Source organism: Alexandromys fortis, unplaced genomic scaffold, assembly GCF_014885135.2.
Source record: "Alexandromys fortis isolate MF-2015 unplaced genomic scaffold, M_Fortis_MF-2015_v1.1 scaffold_446, whole genome shotgun sequence".
NCBI lineage: Eukaryota > Metazoa > Chordata > Mammalia > Rodentia > Cricetidae > Alexandromys > Alexandromys fortis.
Genome location: NW_026068314.1, coordinates 175,718 through 185,041, shown reverse-complemented (window position 1 = coordinate 185,041; position 9,324 = coordinate 175,718).

The following is a 9,324-nucleotide window of genomic DNA, read 5'->3' as shown; positions in this document are numbered from 1 at the left end:
CCAAAGCGACAAAGTCACTGGACAGTGGTTCTCAGCCTGTGGGTCATGACCCCTTGAGGTCAAATGGCCTTTTTACATGGGTTACATATAAGCTATCCTGCATATCAGATATTTCCACTACAATAGATAACAGAAACAAAATTACAGTTATGAAGTAGCAATGAAAATAATAATATTTTTGGTGGTCACAGCATGAGGAGAAGTATTAAAGGGTCATAGAATTAGGAAGATTGTTGTACAAGAAACATTTCCAGGGGTGGTACCACCTAGAGTGGGTTGTACCTTCCCACATCAATCACTGATACAGAAAATGCCTCACTGACTCCTACAGGCCAAACGGATGGATGTATTTTCTCAATTAAAGTTCTGTCTTCCCAGATGGCCCTAGCTTGTATCAAATTGAAAAACAAACAAAAGACAGCACAGAGTCCTTTATGATTATTAATGCTTTAAAATTTTTCTTATTTTTGTTTGTTTGTTTTAGTTTTGGTTTTTTGAGACAGGGTTTCTCTGTGTAGCTTTGGAACCTGTCCTGGAACTCATACTGTAGACCAGGCTGCCCTCGAACTCACAAAGATTCACCTGCCTCTGCCTCCTAAGTGCTGGGATTAAAAGCATGTGCCACCACCACCCTACTTTTTATTTTAAAAAGATTTATTTTGCTGTATATACACTTATATGCCACAAGAGGGCCTCAGATCCCATTATAAATTGCAATGAGCCACCACGTGGTTGCTGGGAATTGAACTCTAGGACCTTTGTAAGAGCTGCCAATGCTCTTAATTTAAAAATCAATATATAAATAAATTTTGAAAACTAGACTGGACGTGGACATGCCTACAATCTCAGCTTTCAGAAGGTTGAGGAGAAAGGATTGAGAGTTTGAGGCTAGCCTGAGCTACATAGCAAGACTATGTCACAAAAACCAAAGGACTAGAGATGTCAGTGGTGGAGTCCTTGCCTGGCATGCCAAAAGCCATGGGTTTAATTCTACACACACACACACACACACACACACACACACACACACACACACACCTTTTACTTAGTTCTGTTCCTCTAGAGAACCTGAATACAACAGATAACATAACAACACACCATTGTCCCACTTATGTGAAAGCTGAAACTGGAAAATCACTTGATCTCACAGAATACCAACCTAGACGATAAAGTAGGATCCTGCTTATCCAAACTAAAAAACAGAGTCAGGGAGATGGCTCAGTGGGTAAAGGAATTTGTTGCCAAGCCTGATGACCTGAATTTTATTTCTGGGACCCACAGAATGGAAGGGGAGAACAGACAAGTTGTCTTCTGAGTGTCGTCCTTGCACATCCATGTTCATTGCTGCTCTGTTTACAATACCTAGGAAACAGAATCAAGTTCGTTGTCCACCAACTAAAGAATGGCTAAGAAATATGTGGTACATATTACCACAAATTACTCAGCTATAGAGAAAAATAAAGGCCTGAAAGTTTCAGGTAAATGAATGGAACTGGAAAAAGTACTGCGTGAGGTCACTCAGGCCCAGGAAGACAAACACTGTACGTCTTCTCATACAGGCTGTCATAGATTGTTTTCTAGTACAGTGATAAACGCCGTGACAAAAAGTGACTTCTGGAGGAAGGGGTTTTACTGTCTTACATGTCTCTCAATTACAGTCAACCACTGAAAGAAGTCACGGCAGAAATTCCAACAGAGCATGGTGCGGGAGAATTGTCTGTATTCTGTCAATCATGTTTTAAATAAACACTGATTGGCCAGGCAGGAAGTATAGGCGGAAAAACCAGACAGGAAGTAGAAATGATAAAAGGAGAACAGGAGAATTCTGGGAAGGAGGAAGTTGATTCCTCCCACTCCCACACTCCTGCCCAGACCACCGAAGCAGCAGCATGTGACCTACCAGCTGAAAAAGGTACCAGGCCTTATAGCAAAAATAGATCAGAACAATGGGTTCATATAAGCTACAAGAGCTAATAAGTAGCCTGACTAATGGGCCAATCAGCTTGATAACTTATTGCGATCTCTGTGTGATTTTCTTTGGGCGCTAAACAGTTGTGGGGTACAGGGTGGAACAGAAACCCCAACAAGCAGGCCCCCATTCGTGTTACAGAGCAGAGGTAGGAACCATTAAGGAACACTGCACACTGACTTGTTCACCCTGCTTTCCAATACATTCTAGAGCCTACTTCCCAGAGACCCACCCCACCCAAAAGTAGGCTCCATATTGATTATTAGCCAAGAAAATTCCCCCACAGACATGCCCACTGGGCAGTCTCATCGAGGTAATTCCTGAACTGTAGCTTCCTCTTTCTAGGTGACTCTGTTTACATAAAGCTGGCAAAAACTAACCAGCACATATGTGGATCCTCACTTCAAATCATCATTTTATGAGTTTAACCTGGATCACAGTGGAATTCGGGAAACTAGAGAGGGGCTTTGTGGGACATGCTGGGGGCATATTGTACGATATAGGTAAAATAAAAGTAGAGACATTTAAGAATTGAGTTTAAGCAGGAAAGGGACACCATGGAATGGAAGGGAGGGCTAACCCAAAGGAAGGGTGTATGGAAAGCCATACAGAAGATGTTTATCTCATAATATAATTTAAACATCAGCTTAAAGGAAAGTAGAATACACAAGAAATTAAGGAAGAGGAGGGCACACTGGGGGTTAAAAGAATGAGCAGGATTGGGGACAGGAGAATGGAAGAAAGGAAGGTATACTGGGTAGATCAACCAAAATTAATAAAAAAGCCTTAAGGAAACTCACTAGTTAGTAAAATTCCTGTGGTGGTTTGAATAAGAATGTGGTATCTGTGTGTGTGTGGTATGTGGTGTTTGTGTGTGTGTATGTGTGTGTGGTGTGTGTGTATGTGTGTGTATGTGTTTGTATGTGTAGTGTGTGTATGTGTGTGTGTTTGTATGTGTGGTGTGTGTGTATGTGTGTGTGTTTGTATGTGTGGTGTGTGTGGGTATGGTATCTGTGTATGTGCCTGATATGTGGTGTTTGTGTGTGTGCTTGTGTGTGTGGTATCTGTGTGTGTGTGGTGTGTAGTGTTTGTGTGTGAGTGTATATGTGGTGTGTGGTATGTGTGGTGTGTGTATATGTTTGTATGTGTGGTATGTCCGTTTGCATGTGTGGTATGTGCGTTTATGTGTGGTGTGTGTGCATGTGTGTGTGGTGTGTGTGTGGTGTATTGTGTGTGGTGTTTGTGTGTGTGGTATCTGTGTGGGTGGTGTGTAGTGTTTGTGTGTGAGTGTGTATGTGGTGTGTGGTATGTGTGGTGTGTGTATGTTTGCATGTGTGGTATGTGCATTTGCATGTGTGGTGTGTGTGTGCATGTGTGTGTGTGGTATGTGTGTGTGGTGTTTGTGTGGTGTTTGTGTCTGTTGTGTATGCATGTGTGTGGTGTTTGTGAACATTAATCTCTCCACACAGACTAAAGAAGTTCTGATACCTGTTACAGCAAAATGAACACGAGGCTAAGTGAAAGACACAGCATGCCATGTGGTAAATGGTTTTACTCATGGGCGATTTCCAGAATGGTAAACCGACGCGGACTTTGGATGGACTGGTGGCTGCCAGGGCTTAGAGGAGGTGGTGGCACTGGAGGAAAATTGCTAGATGGATTTGGAGTCCTTTGGAAGTGACAGATGTTTGGAAGTGTTTAAAATGGTGGATAGTAGGCTAGAGAGATGGCTCAGCAGACAGAGGTGAAGTTACTGTTGCATACCATCTCAAAGGAAAAGTCAAGCTGACGGGTCTGTTGAGTCACAGTTGTCTTTGCTAAAGTGGCATGTTTGGGGGTTGCATATCAGACTCATTTTGAAGTATGATTTACGCTGAGATATTAATATAGTAAGACTTGGCTGTTACAACCAAGCTATCTCTTCTCTCTATTTATTTAATTTGTTTTTTTTACTTATTAATTTTCAAGACAGGGTCTCACTATGTAGCTGTCTATGTAGACCAGGCTGGCCCTGAACTCACAGAGATCCACCTGCCTCTGCTTCCTGAGTGCTGGGAATAAAGGTGTGCACCATGCTTGGCTTCCTACCTCATTTTCTATTTAAAAGAACCAAATCTCTAAGTCAAATGACTCGGTGTCCTAAACCCCCAGAAATATCCCTGTAGACAGAGATTGCAACTAGGAAGGTAAATAAGGAATGAACACTAGAAAGAAGCGTCCAGTCAGTCAGTCTCTGTCAGGGTCTGTCCAGTGACGGGATGCACCTCATGTGTGTATGTTCCCCACAGCAGGTCTTCCACCCACCCCCAGCTTCCAGGTCACTTGCAGATCTGGTACTTCAACTCAGGGCTATCTAGAGTCATCATGCATAGCGAAGAGAGAGATTATTTCTTCAAAGGCAGGCATGCTGGGTGGAAGAAAACCACTGCTTCTATGATCATGTTCAAGTAAACAGAGTTAATATAATGAACAAGCTCCTTCAGATCTCTGGGCCAGATCCTCTCACTGGTGAAAGGGCCATTAAAAGTCTCCACACTTTTTACGGAGCCTAGGTCATAGTCAGCCTCTGAGAAACCTACATATTTCAGTTTGATTCCACAAAGTGTCCTCACTGACAAAGTACAGGGAAAGAGGTATAAAAATCTGGGACCCCTAAATATGATAAAGAAACATCACGGAGGTGAATTTTATAATAAATGGTTTCTAGTCAACACAGCCTTTAACAGAGAGAACTCAAGAGGGGATGATCATGCAATGCCAGCAGCCTGCAAGCCCAAGGAACACCTGTGCCATGGGTGGGTGAGGGCGAGATGACGTTCCGTGGACATAGAGAACTGCCCCAGTGTGGGCAGCACCGTCCAATGGGCTGGGGGCTGCTATGGAAACCAGAAGAGGAAGGTCTGTGTGTGGTTCTTCCTTCCAGAGTGGCCCTGGGCCCAACCTGAATTCCCCAGTTTGAAGAGGCCAGTGTGAGTCATTTGTCCCACCCTTCCCGTGCCTTTTGAGGTGCTGGGGCAAGCAGGGGCAGAGAGCATCTGCACTCTGTACAGACTAAGGGGGCAGGCAGCAACTGGAAAGCTCCCACGAATGAGTTTAATAGTAGTGCGTGGGCCACAACTGTAACCCCAGCCATCAGACAGCAGAGGCAGAATCGGGAGCTCCAGAGCAGCCTGAGCTACACAGAAAGACTGCCTCAAAGCAAATGAATAAACCCAAAACCAAACTCATAAAGAGCCAAAGCAAGAGGAGTTTAATTTTGCGTCCCCAGAGAAGATTCAGAAGTAAAGAAAGACCTAGAGAGGGACAATCAGAGGGGCTTGTGCCTTAGCTAAAGCCCAGCTAAGACTTGGGACTCCTAGCAGTTTTCCTTAGTGATGACCCTCCTCTATCACCTTAGAGTGCTCTGACCCTATGGCTGTTGATAGACTGTGATGTGGGAGTGATTTCTTATTAATAAAGAAACTGCCTAGGCCCATTTGATAGGCCAACCCTTAGGTGGGTGGAGTAAATAGAACAGGATGCTGGGAGAAAGAAGCTGAGTCAGGGAGTCGCCATGATTCTCCCACTCCAGACAGACGCAGGTTAAGATCTTCCCTGGTAAGCCACCTCGTGGAGCTACACAGATTATTAGAAATGGGTTAGATTAATATGTAAGAGCTAGCCAATAAGAGGCTACAGATAACGTGCCAGGCAGTGTTTAAAAAAATACAGTTTCCATGTAATTATTTCGGGGCATAAGCCATGTGGGCGGCCGGGTGCCAGGGACGCAGCCCTGCCGCTCCCTCTACAGAGTGGCGCCCAGACGTGATGGGCTAAATCCACTTAACCTGAGAAGGCTTAAAAATAAGGGAGAGAGAGTTTAACACAGAATTTTGCTGTTTGTTGGTGGTATGCTGTAGAGAGATTTCCTGTTTCGGCAACAGCAGCAGAAAAAAAAACGCTGTGTCATTTTAAAGCGCGGCTTCCTGGGGCTGTGCCCCCACTGCAAACTCTGGCTTTAAAGCATTTCAAGGGCTTTTATGGGACTGGATGTTTCTGTTTCCACTTGGGATCGGAAGGAGAGTGCTCTGAGACGGTGCAGATGGCTCAGCGCTCTCTGCCTGCACTTGGGCAGAAGGCAGAATCAGGCTTAGGCAGGCAGAAGAACATGGTGGATTCCTGCCGCCTTACAGAGACGTGTTTTCAGACTGCCCATTGCTCTGTGTGTCAGATTTGGCTGTAACTTGGATGAAAAGAGTTTCTGTGCTGCACGCTCAGTCTGAGTTAAACTGCTGACTGCAACGCCAATGTGGACTTGCTGTGTGCCTGGAACTGTGCTCAGCTCAGGGGCACTAAATGGATCTGAGACAGGAGCGGCTGCTCCATGCTGAACTGTGCTGACCTCAGGCAGGAACTACCGTAATTACTGTAATAACAGCACAGTTAAGGTTTCGACTGGGCAGGACACAGACGGTACCGTATTACCTGTACATGGTGCAACTTAAGTTTTTAAAAACTGCTTAACATTTTAAAAAATGCTCCTGGATAGTAAAAAAAAAAAAATGTTACAGATTCACAATAAAACAGATTCAGACATAAAAGACCACACTGTTGGATGAATGTACGTAGGCTTGAGAGAGAGAAGAAAAAGAATATAGAGAATAAAGTTAATGGTTTAAAAAAAAGGGTAAAGTCTTTAAAGAGACAGAGTTCAGATAGTTATAGATTAAGAGAAATAAAGAAAAATAAGCCACGTAAAAATGGAAAATTCACAGAGAGTCTGGATTATGTACATTGTGTTTTCTTTAAAATTTTTGACTGTGAAGGAGCTAAGTACAGAGAGACATTTCATTATATGGGCTGCTAAGCTGAACCTGCACATATGTTCTAAAGGTATCTTGACTTCAGAATTTGGATCTAAGGTTATGATGCTTTGGAAAAGTCCTTCTTTTGTTTTCACAGAGGATGTGACCCTGTGGATTGCATCTATTCCGATTTGGTATGATAGACCACGCCCTCCTGAAAGGTTGCTGTGAACACCCTCAAAAAATTGCTTCGCTCAATTGCCAACTGAGATGAAACTAGCACACAGGTTATATCATGAACGACCTAATTAACGACGCCCCTATTCAGCAGGAAGCAGTTTGGAGAGAAAAAACTACGCCCATGTTCCCAAATATTGTTTATAAATGTTCTTTTACATTTAAAGGGGGATATGATATAGATATGAATAATTTGCATTGGTATGGATTTTAAGGTCAATTTTGTTATATGTATATGTATTTTTGATCTTGATTAAGGTATTGTGATTGTGTAGTTCATTTAAAAATGTAATGTATAATTAGGAAATATAGGTTGTTAATGGATAATCATCGCTAATACTTAAGCTTGTAGTCATGTTAGTTAGATTTTCTAGATATATAGAGAGATATTTTAGTTAGATAGGCATTCTTCATATCTTTCAAAGGCTGCAGAATATGGCATTTAAGATATTTTAATAACTTAGGGTTTTTCATGACAATGAGACACATTTGCTCCTGGCAGCACCAATCTATTTCAAGAGGAAGATGGGCATCGAAGAGAATCCTTATGGAGTTTGATAGCCATTTGGGCAAGAAACTGCTCTTGCCTGGACTGTTGCATAAACTGGACACAGAGAACCCGCAGAGAGAGGACTGCTGAACTTGCCTAAAGGTGAGATGACCTTTTGGGGTTCCTGCTTCATGAAAGAGTCTGTGAGACATTCTGCAGGACACAGCAAAAAGTGACTGAACTGTCTTTGGAATTTCTTGCTTGATGAGAATGTCTGCTGGATACTATGGGCCTGTAGGCCGAAGATGGATGCCCCAACGGTACAGAGGAACTTTGGGTGACTGTCCAGGGAGCAAGATGTCTCTGTCATTTCTAGAGCTTTGGATTTCTTGTTTGCTTAGGTAATATTATATCCTTCTGGAATCTTTGATGGAGTTGAAGAATGGATACATAGTTGTAGTTTTCCTTAGTTATGATAAAACATAAAGTAGATAATAAATATTGTAACTGTAATTATTACTTGATAACTGTTTTGTTATATGTAATTTTACTATGTTAAAGTTAAAGCCTTTCTTTTTTGTTTAAACAGAAAAAGGGGAAATGATGTGGGAGTGATTTCTTATTAATAAAGAAACTGCCTAGGCCCATTTGATAGGCCAACCCTTAGGTGGGTGGAGTAAACAGAACAGGATGCTGGGAGAAAGAAGCTGCGTCAGGGAGTCGCCATGATTCTCCTACTCCAGACAGACACAGGTTAAGATCTTTCCTGGTAAGCCACCTTGTGGAGCTACACAGATTATTAGAAATGGGTTAGATCAATATGTAAGAGCTAGCCAATAAGAAATTGGAACTAATGGGCCAGGCAGTGTTTAAAAGAATACAGTTTCCGTGTAATTATTTCTGGGCATAAGCTAGCCATGCGGGCTGCTGGGTGCCGGGGACGCAGCCCTGCTGCTCCTATCACTACAAGACTGAAACCCTAAGTCTGAATCTACAGCCATATAGAAATTGACATTTAAAAAATCGTCTAGAACTTTGACACACCTAAAAATGGGTCAAACCTCAGGCAAATTTGAATGCTGGGCACTGGCTGTGGCAGTACACATCTGTAATCTTGGGCACTGGCTGTGGCAGTACACACCTGTAATCTTGGCCCTCTGGAGGCGGACACAGACGGACAAGAAATTTGAGACCAACCTGAGACATGAGACCCTGTGCTTACAATATCTCCTGTGGGCTTCTTTGTGACAACCTGAACCTAGGAGTGATGTGTGAATATACTCACTTACATGTTTATGTATATACTTACATAGGTGTTTGGACTTGATGGAATGGCTTGCAAGACCACAGATGTGAAAAGTCCTGCTCTACGAGCTAGTCGTGCGATTCAGCCTAAGCGGGAAGCCTCAACCAATGAGGCAACGATGAAGCCCCCAGGCAGACACCAAAGAACTAAAGCATCAATGGGTACTGGTGGGGATCCCAGAGCCTAAAGACCAAGCAACCTGGAGACCGAAGAGGAGAGCAGCAGCAGCAAACGGCTAATTCAGCAGAAGATGGCTAACTTCTTCCCGGGGCCAGCCCTGCCCACACAGGGAGCAGTTCTTTTCCGCTCAGTTGGCTCTCTCTCTGAAAACATGCTCATGGACATGCCCAGAAGTGAAGAACACTCTACCTTCACGCATTGCTTGATCATGTCAACATCCACCCCACTACCACCAAGTTAGCCACCCCATGACTGAAACAACACAGATCCAATTCAGACTAGCGAAAGTCTCTTCAACCAAATGAGCTCAGCCAATGTTCCTTCCTTCCCACCCTCTGCACACACTTGGGAGGATGAG